The following is a 13,735-nucleotide window of genomic DNA, read 5'->3' on the forward strand; positions in this document are numbered from 1 at the left end:
CATTTTGTTTTCTTACGTATAACATTACCTAGGCACAATTTATTAGCTTATCGCCCCAACCTTTTTGGTAATACTTTATAGCAGGAACAGTAAGATTGGAGATCAGCCACACCGACATAACTTTTAGGAAATTTCAGCCGGGAATGCAATAGCATTGGAACTGTTAATGCTCAATATGGGTCTCAAATAGGGTCGGGCCCACTCCTGATACCTTTGCGACCTTGCTGATTTGAACAAGTGTTTTTTTTCTGTCTTGCCACCATTGCATTTTAAATGGGGTGCATGGAGTGCAGCGGCAGTTTAGGCATGCAACTTCTCTCTCCACAGATAAGCAGTAAGAATTGGACACTGTGGGTCGGACTTGCCCACAGGGGTAAAGGGGAAATCCCCAGTGGGCCCTACTGCCTGAGGGCCCACCTCTTCCTCTAGTTGTCAGGTTCCAGACTGTTCACTAAAAATATACATAGTTAATTACATGGTCAGTTACCTGGTGGAGCAGGACCACCGATGAACATTGGTGGTTGGTTCACTTCTATAGAAACTACACCAGGGGTTCAGAGCATGCACTCTCTAATGGTTAGCCAAGCCTCTGTGGTGGCTGGCCACACCCTCTCTGGCTGACCACACCCCTTAAGCATAGGCCCCTACCACTACATTCCCCTGGTGGGCCCTCCATGCGCCAGTCCGACACGGAAGAAGCTTTGTCAAGTCATATAAAAGACACTGTTTCAAACTGTATTAGTCTCCTTTTTCAATTGATCTTATTTGAAAAAGCTATTCCTAAGATCTCCTGCTAGCATACCTCCCAGCGGTGTATGATGTGATCACATCCCTGTTACTAGTCAGACGTGGGTCGAGCCCAGCACTCTGCAGTGTGTTCCCCAACTTCCTGACCACATATGGGGCAGTGCCCGAAAAGCGGGACAGTCCCACTGATATCGGAAAGGTTGGGTTCTCATGGCCTATTATCAGTGCTTGGTTTCCAGGTCTCCTCAAGGAATTACAAGTGAAATGATTTCCTACCACATGCAAATCTTTTACATGTGTCGTTTAGTAATTAACGCACCTATGCTGCAGCTGGGAGATGCAAAAAACGGGCACGGGTAGTGGTCCATGAGCACCGGATTTGAGAAACAATGTAAAGTCGCACTGACAAAAAATAAAGTCAGAAAATACGTATTTTCTAATCAGTGATTTTTCAGAACCGCTGCTTATAGGCTTCTCTGGCCACTTAACGGGAATAATATGCAAAACACTTTTTACCTTTTTCCAGGCAACAATGTATTAATTAAAGCATACCTGTCTATTTCCCACATTGGTACAAGAATGCAGCCTATTACTTCACTAGGAACCAGTGACATGTCTGATGCACAGGGATATCACTAGTTTGTGCTGAATTGGGAAACTGAATAATGGTTTAATCCACAAAGTAACTGCTTCCATTTTATGTAGGTGATCAGCAGGGCCGTAACTAGGGTGGTGCGACCTGTGCCATGGCACAGGGCAGGGGGCGCTGTTTGGGCCTGTCAGTTTTCCTGTTTATCATCATTCTCACTTGTAACTTCCTCTTCTTTTATCCCCAGCATCTCCTGGCCTCCCCTCTCTTCCCTGGCCCTTCCCCTTGAGGCCATGGCCCTTTTTCAGGTGCATCTTGTCCCTATTTAAAAAGTGGGATGGGGGGGGGCGCGCACCACCAATGCTCTCTCTGGCACAGGGCACCAAAAAGTCTAGTTATAGCTGTGGTGATCAGTACACTGGATACTATGCTATAAGGAACATTATGCAATAATATAACTACATGTGATGTTTTCAATACTTTCATTACATCATTTCTATTAGCTTTGAAATTACATTTAAATGTTTACAATGGATAGGTGTTTGTAAAAAAAAAACTTCTCATCTCTGTTAGTAGAGAAATAGGTTATTGTGGGAAACCACGTGGATGAATAAATAAAGTTAAAGGTTTGTAATAGAGACAGGTAGGGCACCAGTGGCTGTGGCTCTTGAGCGTTGTGGAACTATGGGTCCCAGCAAGCCCTGCCATGCTGGGGCTTCTAGATTTACAAAAGCTGGAAAGTCAAAGTTTATCTCACAAGCCTGGTCTAGAGCAGTGATGGGCAACAGGCGGCACTGGGGTCGCATATGGCCCACCAATCCATCACTAGCAGCCTCCAGCTCCTTCCTACTTTTGTTATCACAATTGTTTATTATAAGTTATAGCGCTTGTTTATACTGATCTCTTATTACAAATAGGTCTCTTTCATTCTCTAAATGATTGATGTGCATCCCATTCGAGGGTTAAGGTGCGTACACACGGAGCGATAAAACTGAACGTTATCGTTCATATTGTTAATTTTTATGTACCTGCCAACCTGTCAACGACCAACGATGCGCGTTCCCGCATGGACGATAAAGATATCTATGATCGTTGGTACATGCAGGCCAACTTGGATGATATCGTCAACTTTCCCTGTTCAGAGATGTGGCAGGATGCCTTCACCGAAAGATATCTTTCAAGTTGTTGGTGGTACAGATCGTACCGTGTGTATGCACCAGAGTGTCGCACAGTGCAGGACCCAAACTTTATCAGGTTGCTTCTCGCTGGTCTAGAGGATACAGTGAGCTGCGTCTGTGCCAAGTGTGAATATAGCCTGTCTGGGAACAATAGGTGTAATATACTTCCAGACTAATTTACTCCATTATGCATTCTGCCTGAAACTATTCATTTACTACCACCAAGCACTGTCAGTGTTATTGTGCTGGTGGTACATGAAATGTAATGCAGGCTGGCATGTTCCCTGTGCCTGCTCTCACTGTAATGATGTGGTAAAGGAACCAGTTTGATAGGTAGCCCCTGGAGAGGAAGAAAGGGAGGTCTCTCCTGCACACAGTCTGATTGCAGACAAACCCTGCTTCTGCTGGAAATAGCTCAATGCTCTGAGAACAGTAGCAGCTGAAATTCCTGCTCTCTCTGACCGTGTCTCTCTTCCTGCTCCCTGTAGGCACTCTCTGGATTTGGGTAAAACCGAAACTGTTACAGCTGAAACCTTTTCTTTAAGTAAACACAGACTGCATAGCTGAGAGCAACACTAGTACCTGGCAGCACTTGTCCTGGAGGTCTGATCGCACCTGTCTGGTAGGTACAGTCCTGTCCATTCCTCACTGTATGCTGTCTGCTGGGTGCATTATATATGGTACAAGGTTCAGTGTGGCAAGGGGTAACCGTATATAGTTTTTGTGAGTTTTGCCAAGTGTTGCTGGGTGCTGAGTTCTATCAGGATGAATGTTGTTATTGTTCATAAATCATGAATGCCTTAATTGTTTGTCACCTGGAACTGCAGCAAGATAGGCAATGCCACTGCAGCCTACAAACACACATGCTGCATCGACCAAACTTGGTGCTCATCCTAAGGATATCATTATATATATATATATATATATATATATATATATTTGTTTTATCTTCTGGTTACCACCAGCTGCAAAGGCAGTATACTGTATGGATTTTATTTCCCTAAGTAGAATCAGTACCTTCTGTACTTACAGTATGTCATCCCTAGTAATGTTTGGTAGCTATATATATTATAATATGTGATTGCAGCTGCATAATATATGGCACCATTAAAGTATAGTTTCCCACCAGGTGGTATTTGAGGGTTTAGTGTAAATCTGGGTACACACCATACAACGGTGCGATGCAGCGAGTGATTTATCGATACTTCTCGTGCACAATGCATGATCCGGCATACAATGGCGCAATGTATCGTTACGTGTAGCGCAATGTATCGTTACGTGTAACTACACCTCGTCGTTCATTGCATCGTCCCATCTTCTGTGCAGCAAAGCAGATGGGACGATGCATTGAACGCCGGCCGGCAATGATGGATCAGGTGTACATACTATATGTGTATGATATATTGTTACAATCTGTACAGGAACAAAATATCGTACAATCTACCATACAGTGTGTGTGCCCAGCTTCACTGTAATGGTTTTACTGGTCAACAAAAATATTTTTTTATTTCCTTTTTTTTTTCAATCAGTGATTTAGGTGCCTGTTATGTGGGCATCATTAGTAGTAATTGGCAATTGTCCTCCACAACCACAGGATACTAAATGAAATGCCTGTGGTTTTAGTTATATATTGTAACATATGCTGTGAAAGGGCTACAAAGTCAGCATGGATTAGAAAATCACATCCTGTATAAACTGGTGATTAGAAGTTCTTGTCCTCACAACCCTCCCTAAAAAAGACAAAAAACATTCCGTAGTGTACAGTGCTATCTTGTATCGCCAACCACTTCAGTCATTCCAAGCACATCCCAAATTGTTAAGGACTGGAGTCCTTTCTGAAGACTGGAGACGCCGAGCCTCAATTAGGATGCTTTCCTTTTTTAGACACCTGCCCACCTTGGCTTCCTCTCTGTGTGGACAGTAACTATCAGGCAGTGCAGTCTGCACAGAGGTCAGACTGTGAGAGGTCCTGCTGTGCATATGTTACAGTTACTTGTGTCCCAACAAAATGAAAACATTGACTGCATTGCTATACACGGAGCACTTAACATGTATTCATCGTGGTTACTGCACAAAGTTAAAATAAAATGTACATTATGTTGTAAATATTTATTAATGCAACTTCTCAGTGCTGTTTACAAAATTTTTTTTTGCTGTTGTTAAATTCCCGTAATTTGTTAAGACAGTCCGTGGCTTTTAACATTGACTAATTGTTTAAATATATTTTATTCTGCCGGCTGTTCAATGTGTGACGCACAGGATCTGCCGCAGAGATGACCAGTCTTCATAAAAGATGAACCATGTCAGATCTGTGCATTGTTATTTATCGGAAACCTGTTTCTTGCCCAAAATATACAGCGGCTGAATCAGTGTCACATTGCGTGCTTAGAGATACATGCGTATCTTTGCCTGCATTCAGAGTTCGCCACACTGCCCTTATCTACTTGCGAAAGTGCGCAGTTTGTCCGAGCCTTGGTGCAAGAGATCTTCTGAAATGAGACCGATCTCTGCGTACAGTATGCTCACCACTGAACAGGCTGCAATTCCATCTACACCACGGAACACTTACACTACATACGAACACCTGTCCAACAACGTTACGTCGAAATAATGGCAAGCATGGACAAATACATAAAGAGGATGCTGAAGTAGGCTGGTGGTCTCCACAGATTTTGAATGAGATGAAGGCCTCACTGGTACATTGAGTCCAGCAATGGATTTGGCTGGTTAGCAAGGGTCATTACAAATATCAATGTAAAAATCTTTAAGCACTCAAACGTGTACATACAGTACTGTATAAGATACAATTCTGAGTTGATTTACTTTCATGATTAATTTAAGACTTGGACAAGCAGAACTTTGGGAGAAAAAAAGTAAATGAATGAAGGGCATACGTGCCTACCCTCCCTGAATGTCAGGGAGACTCCATGAAATATTAGCAATATCCCTGACTCCCTGAAGAGTTTAAGGGGTAAGTTTTTAAAAGTGAGTTTTAAAAGTGATGTTGCCCATAGCAACCAATCAGATTCTACTTAACATTTAACTAGCACCTTCTAGAAGATAATAGTTAGAATCTGATTGGTTGCTATGGGCAAAATCACTTTTAAAACTCACTTCTAAAAACTCTCACTTTAGTAAATTTGCCTCTAAGTATCTCCATGGTTGCACCTTATGCCCATTATGTAGCAGTAATATACTTTGAAAAAAAAAAAAATCAAAGATATATACACTCAAATGGGATAATCGGTGCAATTTTCCTGCATTAGTTATAAGGCACAATGATCCCTATGGCTACATGCATTTTCAAATACGGTTTCTCTTGGCCACCTGTATGGAACCACTTACTGCAGGAGTAAAACACAATACATGACGAAGCCAGTACCAGTGTATTGCATACATGCCTACTTTCCCGGTTTGGCCGGGAGCCTCCTGAAAATCGGGTGCCGCTCCCGACCTCCCGGAAAAGTAGGCACTTATCCCGGTAATTTACCCTCCCTCCCGCCCGCCGGATATATAAGAAGAAAATATATACCTGCAGCAGGGGCTGATGACGCGATTCGCGGTAAATCGCCTCATCGTTGCCCTGGCAACACAATGCTGCGATTACAGGCATTATGTTGCAGGGGTGGGGCCTCAATTACGCGATCGTGAGGTCACGCCCCTGGCCCGCCCTCAAAACTTTAATATGCCCCCCCAGCTGTGCCGAGCTGGCTGCCTCTCCCGGAAGAGGCAGCCAGATAGTCAGCAAGCCTGGTGTATTGTCATCAACAAGTACTATAGATCTTACTGAGCAATAACTCTGCAGATATCTATAGCTATCTACACGTCCAATTTAGCGCTGCCTTCACAATCTTCATGAAATGCTTTTTCAAAAGTATGCTAGCATGATGAAGGGGTAGTCCTAATGTTGGAGCAGGCAGGACTGTGAAGTGAAGTTTGGACTGTTTCCTGTAGATGCATTAACAGTAGGATCCACAGTACCACACAAGTTAGCACATCTCAATGTTCTGGGGACAGTTCCCAAAATCATAAAGATTATTGCTCTTAAGACTATACTTAGTGATTTTACATTTTGGCCTCCCATAACGTAGGTTTCACAATTGTAGCTTTACCACGTATCCATGGGATTAAGGGGTCCATTCATCATGCCTTAATGGTCCGTTACACATGCTAGTTTCCGCATTTTTAAGGTAATATGTCATTCATCATCAGGACCACTTTATATTCAGCACATTCAAAGGATGCGAAGAGGGATCCGTGCGGATAGCTCCGCCACCTCCTCGCTGCCTCCCCTGCAGCTTTGCACATGCATGACCTCAGGTCACACATGCGCAGAAGCCGGTGACGGGACAGGTAAGTAACGCTACTACAGAAGTAGTGTTACTGATCGCGAGGACAGCTGCTTTTCGGAGCAGATGTCCCTGCATCGGAGAAATGCTGACTTGCTCCGGTGATAAGTATCTACCTTGCCACAGCGGATACTTAAGTAGCTCCATATGGTCCTCGATGATGAATAGACCCCTAAGGCTCTTAATTATAGTCACTGGCCTGTAATCAGAACCTCAAGTGAGTCAGGAGGAACTTTTCACATAGACAGCACTATGTATTAGATTTCTGTATACCACACTGCTGGTAGAGTTTGATAGAGACCCAATTGACCTCATCACATGAGAATCTATAGAGGAAAAAGAAACTCTAGGTCTTATAAGTCACATATATCCTCTTCAATAGAATTAATAGTTTTAGAGTATGGATTCATTCTACATGCCCTAACATAGGCTTAGATGTCACTCATTATTATAATTCTAAAAATAATTCTAGGATATGCTTAAACTAAAGTTAAAAAAATATATTTTTCACATGTACTGTATGTCCTGTACAAAAATATATGTAGGCATGTGTTGTGTAGAAAGAGAAATAGTTTTTCCCATTGACACATGGCAGCTAGCATCTGAGACGTGGCCAACTCCTAGGGGTATATTTACTAAAGTGAGCGTTTTTAGAAGTGGAGATGTTGCCCATAGCAACCAATCAGATCCAATTTAGAACCAATTTAGCTATTCTCTTCTAGAAAGTGCTAGTTAAATGTCAAGTAGAATCTGATTGGTTGCTATGGGCAACATCTCCATTTCTAAATACTCTCACCTTTAGTAAATATACCCCCTGATATCAAAAGGTTTAATTGTTAATTTGTTTTGCAATAACCTGGTACACTTTCACTTCTGATCTAGATGTGATTTAGATACACATGGGCACCTTTACAGTTCTCCATAACAAACCACCAATCTTTGTATGTGGATTCCTTTGGAGGACGGGGAACAGTGACATTTCCCATACTGCTTGCAAATAAATAAATAAAAACCAAGAGAACCTTGGACATTGCATGCTATATTGTATAGTATGTCACAATATGTACTATGCAGATCTGAAACAACTGCCTAGTGCAGAAATTCTGGGCTTTAAACATTCATCTGATGACCCTATGTGAGTGTGAGTCGTCTTCTTTGATTGCCATCTACAGTATATAGTTATTAGATGCTAGCCTAATTAGTCAGACATTATTTAGTACATTCCATGCAGCTCTGCCCAAGAGTCTTCTCCGTTTCCCAACACGTATTGCACAGTACAGTACAGTAAAGGTCAGGGAAGGTAGACACAGGCCATTCATAGCTGCCCATATTCAGCTTCAAGAAAGGAGTCTCCTGGGGAAACAGGAATGCCTTTTATTTGCTTCATTTTACCTCTGGGCTCAGAGCTGCAAACAGTAACATTTTGTGCAGGTTTTGGTGACACAGTGATGCTTTTGTGAACTTTCCAGAGGTGGTGTCAAATAGATTGGGAAAAATAAATGTAAAAAAAAAAATGCGGAGCCAGCACTCCTTATCCCTCTTTAATAAGGTACACTCCTACAGAACAGTACAGGCCTTGATGAACCTAGCAGGGATGGTTACCAATGTATTCAGATGCATGTTTTGTAGAACTTGGCAGGGCATGATACCATGGTACAGGAAGCCAGTTGCACCTGCCCAATATAACTTTATTATACTTGGTATGATAACATGCAATTACAAGTATATAAATGCATGAATGGTAAGGAAGCTCAGTGTTGGGATCTAAGGAGCAGAAGACTACACAGACATACCTATGACCAATTACAAAGCGTATGACTGTTATACCAGCAGATGTGTGTGTATGTAGACTGGTATTAACATATGTTACATTTTTGTTCCATTATTTAAGCAGTGATTTATTTGTTTTAGGATGTGTGCTACAGTAGCTAATTTAATTATAGTGTTTGAAACCTTTGGTATGATATGTGACTATTTCAGATGTCGTTAGCCATTGTAGCCTATAGTCTACAGTTTCTCCAGATCCTTCCGCGGTAATAGCCAATTGCACATGCACTGTCTGTTGAGGCAGGGATAGGCTCCTATCAGAGCTCCTGTTCCTGGATGTGATTATTAATACATCCCCAATGTTCTCCCCAGAAAAATTTTACAGACGGGTGGTATCAAGAAGTTGCCGGGTGGGGCCTTCGCAATAAAATGTTTTAAACCTTGACCTGATTTAAACTTGAAATATACGGTGCCCCCAGACTGGGCCCCTAATGCAGTGCCCCCAGACTGGACCCCTTATGCAGTGCCCCCAGACTGGCCCCAGCCCAGAACTTACCTGAACATGCTCGGTGGCGGCATTGCTCCCTCTGCCTCACTGTGACTGGATCTAGCAGGCACACAGGGTAAGCTCTTCACGTCACGGGTGACGTCATGATGTCACCCGCGCAGTGCATCACTGGAAACGCTTGCCTCTGAAGTGATCGGTGGCTTTTTTAGCCTCCGGTCGCTTCAGAGGCCAGCGTTCCACACCAGGAGGCGGAGGGTGACCGGAAATGAGTCGGGGGAAGTGACGGGCAGTGGGCTGTTTCTGCCGGGTGATGAGCCCGCAGAAAACAGCCTGGAGAGAACACTGCATCCCTGCAGTACAGAACTTCTTATAGCCACGATTAGAAAGTCTAATTATAGGGTCTGAAACCCAAAATGTAATAAATGGACCCTATAGTGTGCCAAATGTAGACGTTATCTGGATCAATCCCCTCCACAGTGCCCGCTTATAACTGTGTTTGAATATACCATTTCTTGTAAGACAGGCATGCCATCCACTTTTAAATTCATATGGAATTCCACGGCTTTACTAAAACTACTGTATTCTCCATGCCGACTAGGAGCAATGAGCATAAATTCTTAGCAAATATTATTGCTGCAATAAATTAAGGATTATTTCCGTGAGTATCAACAGTATCTTGCAGAGACATGTTTTCTGATAAAGAGCCTATGGAACGAAAAAAAGTAAAGTGATCGCTAATGTAATCGCACTATTTCCAGGTTCAGACTCTGGAAAACTACTGCGCATGTGAGCTCATAAATTTGGGAGGATTGACCGCAAAAAATAACTTTGGAACACTGGATCCTAAGCGCTGGGTGACTTGGGATTTAGCAGTGAGAAGGCTTCACTCTGTGGCTTTTGTATCATTTTGAAAAAATCCAGAGCATTCGATAAGTACATGTGGATCCTGCCTGCTGGAAAGTATGTTAATGTTGCAAGCACTTTCCAAAATAAAAATTAGATAGGACAATTAATTACATTTTCTCAATAATATTGCTTTCCTTGTAGAGATCAATGCAATCTGTGGCTGTCCAGCATGTGTTGGATACAGCAAAGGGGGGTGGTCACACAGCAGGTGTGGTGGTAGCAGCACCCTTATCCTATCCTCTCAAACACCTATTCATTGCATGCCACTATTCAGAGCAGCAGTGAAGAAGACATACCACCTAGCATGTCACCCATTGGGTGCTGGCAGTTGGGATGGCAGGCAGGTGTGAGGTATGCTACCAAGGATAAATACAGTAGTATGGTGACCTAAAAAAATGTCCTGCTCGGAACATGAAACTCATCAGCGGACTTGCCAGATCTACAGATCACTTGTAAGAAGAATAGTGTATTTTATTTTACATAGGCAAACGCAGGGGGGGTTTCCGTCTACCTGGAAACCCCCTTCCCCAGCACACACCATGACCACAGTAGAAATAGTAATATAATAGAATTTTGCTTGTGTTGCATGTTCTTCTCAGTATCACAAATGAAATAATTAGCACCAACTGTGGATCTTTTAACATTTATCAGACAGTAATAAATAACCTGTGCACCAACTAGAAGATCTGGAAAACATGCACTATTAGGGATGCACTGCTATAGAGCCCAATATGTACATATACAGTATGTCCAGGGCAGTGCTAGGTTCTTCTGCTGCTCGCCCAGGCTCCCGGACTAGCTACAATAGTCTGGAATGGTGACTACATTTAAAATAAATACATCCAGCTCAGGAAGGATGGCCTACTGACGCATCTAATTTATTTATTATTTATTTATTAACAGTTTCTTATATAGCGCAGCATATGCCGTTGCGCTTTACAATTGGATTTAATGGCTTACTGTGATCGCTGGTCCTGTATATGCTGGAATTATGATACACAATACACTTTGTATAACGCATATTAAAACTGGTTGAGTACTAATTCTACCCTCGTCATGGACTAGCCACACTCGCTCTAAAATCAAGCATTTGGAAAGCCCCATCTAGAAATCCTGCGTTTGCCACTGTTTTAGGTGACATTGATAAGCTAATTCCATCCAACTGTATTCTTGTATCTCCTAAAAGGGTGCAAGTGGCCATTCTGTGAATTTATTTTTTTTTTTTTTCATAAAACTCTTATGGGAAAACCTACCAAACCTTCTAAAGAGTGAACAAAAAGTTGCTTGGCTGCTATGGCCAACTTCTCCACTTATCCTCTCTTTAAAAGGTTTGATACATCTCCTAAATCTTTAAAGCACACACTTTTTTAAAAGGAATGCATTTGAAAGCTGGTCCACTGATGTAGTTGGGTGAAAGCAGTAAATAACAGTTGCTAGCTACAACTGAATTAGTGCCGTTCATGTCTAAACCATTCTTTCACTACTTATTTATAAAGACCTTCAGAAACCTCTGTAAATTCAATATAAGTAACGTAGGAGCAATAAATGTCACTTAGGAAATGTAATAAAACATTGTGCTTATTTATTTATTTAAAAACCTTGTACATGTCCACTTTCTGATTTCACAAATTTCCTTATGAAGAAAGTCTGCCCTAACTTTTTCACGATTGTGAGCTGGCCTGGAATGAGACTGTTTATGGAAAGAACACATCTAAATTTTGTTTGAACTGTGTAGTGGCAGTTAGAGGTCAAGACAATACTCTTTATGGCCCTGCTGACCACTACTGTCATACATGTGTATTTGCACCAGTCCTCAGACAGCCGCAAGTGATATGATTACTGACGGGCATACCTGTGTCTTCCTAATCCCGCCAACACACCCCTACTATGCCCATCCCATTATTGGTAGGGGGGGTGGGTGCAATTGAATGTTTTTCGATCCTTGGAAGGAGTGGGAGCATACTTGAAGCATGAATGTTGCACAGCATTGAGAAGCTTGTGATAAGAGGGTTAGAAAATGGGCTTTGTCATGACATTTAATGGCTGTCATGGATTAATGCATAGTGTTTGAGGTGGTACAGATATAAAAACTAGTTTGGTTTAAAACTTAGGGGCCTATTTATCAAATAATATATGTGGCATATCCCACGAAAACACCCATTTTCAGAGGATACCCACAATTATTTAGAATCCCCCTTATGTATGAAGGAGGGACTGCAGCAGATATATCCATTTCTGCCACTGTCCCACTATTCTGACTGCAGCTGCATCCCCCATAGCTTTCTGTTGGGGCTGCCAAGCAAAGCTTCCGATGCTTGGCCCTGGCAACTACAGCCCTCTGCAGATGGTGTTACCCGCTGTAGCCTATGGGCTACACTTTGCACAATTTACTGGGAGGCTGTTCCCCTGGTACACTCCCCAGCAATGGCTGCTGCTAGCGGAACGCACATGCATGGTAGCGCGCTGGGGGGTCCTTATTTATTAGTTAAATTACTACTAGCGCGATCACTTCATTAATTAAACAATGCAAGACGTACTCCTTTTAGAGCTCCTGTCCCTGTATGTGGTTCTTGATACATTCAGGTACATTCAGATACATTTCTTATTGGAGAGAATAGCGGCGATAAGAAATTACAATTATCAGGTCTTAAACTTGATTGATGATAAACTTACCACTTTCATTATGTGCAAATGTGGGTACATGTTAGGGCTGTGGAACGGCTAGGACTGAAACCAATAGTGGAACAATGGTGGGTGGCATCGTTGGGAACCTACAAAAAAATGTATTATTAGGCCTGGTGATGCACAGTCCCCTTATTACTAAAACTATTTATAATACCGTATACTATATAATATGTACTATTAATGTGTGAGGTTTAGTTGTCTGTTCTATATCACACTATGGATGGGATGTACTAATCATCAATGCGGTACATCTTAACTCTTCGGGTACATTACCGCGGTATGTACCTAGAATATCACAAAGGACAGCTCTCCTGAGAAGAGCTGTCCTTTGCGATTCCCTGGCTAGAGGGACTTTCGGGTCATACACCAAGAAGTCTCTCTGGCATCATCCTGCGCATGCACAAAAGCCCACCGACCGCGGGGGGTGATGGGAGGGATCTGATTCGATCCATCTCAGTAGGAGCATCCCGGAAAGAAGCTCATAGGCTTCTATTGGGTAACTCCACCTGAAGGTGGCGTTACCCACCGGTGCTTTGTACAAATGGGGTATGCGGTAAAACCACATTTCCACCTTTAGTACATCTCGCCCTCTGGATGAGATTTTTTTTTTCTTTTTTTAATTTACATTCTCATATCAATTCCAATAGTCTAAATCAGTGGTTCTCAAACTCGGTCCTCAGGACCCTACACAGGTCACGTTTTCCAGGTCACCCAGCAGGTGCACAGGTGTATTCATTACTCACTGACACATTTTGAAAGATCCACAGGTGAAGCTAATTATTTTGTTTGTGATTGTGAGGAGGCCAGGAAAACATGCACTGTGTGGGGTCCTGAGGACCGAGTTTGAGAACCTGTGGTCTAAATCAAAGGTTCCCAAACTCTGCCGTTACAGTCCACGTTTTTAGGACATCCATGTTTGAGCACAGGTGACTTAATTAGTCAATTTAATTTTAACCATCTAGACTCGAGCATGGCTATTCTTAAAACCTGAACTGTAATGGCAGAG

The 13,735-nt window shown here is 42.5% G+C and overlaps 1 protein-coding gene across 2 annotated transcripts in view; it reads left to right on the forward strand.

The window, feature by feature from the left end:
- Window positions 1–13,735, forward strand: part of SORBS2 (sorbin and SH3 domain containing 2) — a 325,434-nt gene that overhangs the window by 74,400 nt on the left and 237,299 nt on the right. For both annotated transcript variants that reach the window (XM_088478777.1, XM_088478776.1), the window contains exon 2: window positions 3,003–3,136. The gene's annotated coding sequence lies outside the window, so the exon portion shown is untranslated. The remainder of the gene's footprint in view (window positions 1–3,002; window positions 3,137–13,735) is intronic.

This window comes from Taudactylus pleione, unplaced genomic scaffold (assembly GCF_031769625.1).
Source record: "Taudactylus pleione unplaced genomic scaffold, aTauple2 ptg000218l, whole genome shotgun sequence".
Lineage (NCBI taxonomy): Eukaryota > Metazoa > Chordata > Amphibia > Anura > Myobatrachidae > Taudactylus > Taudactylus pleione.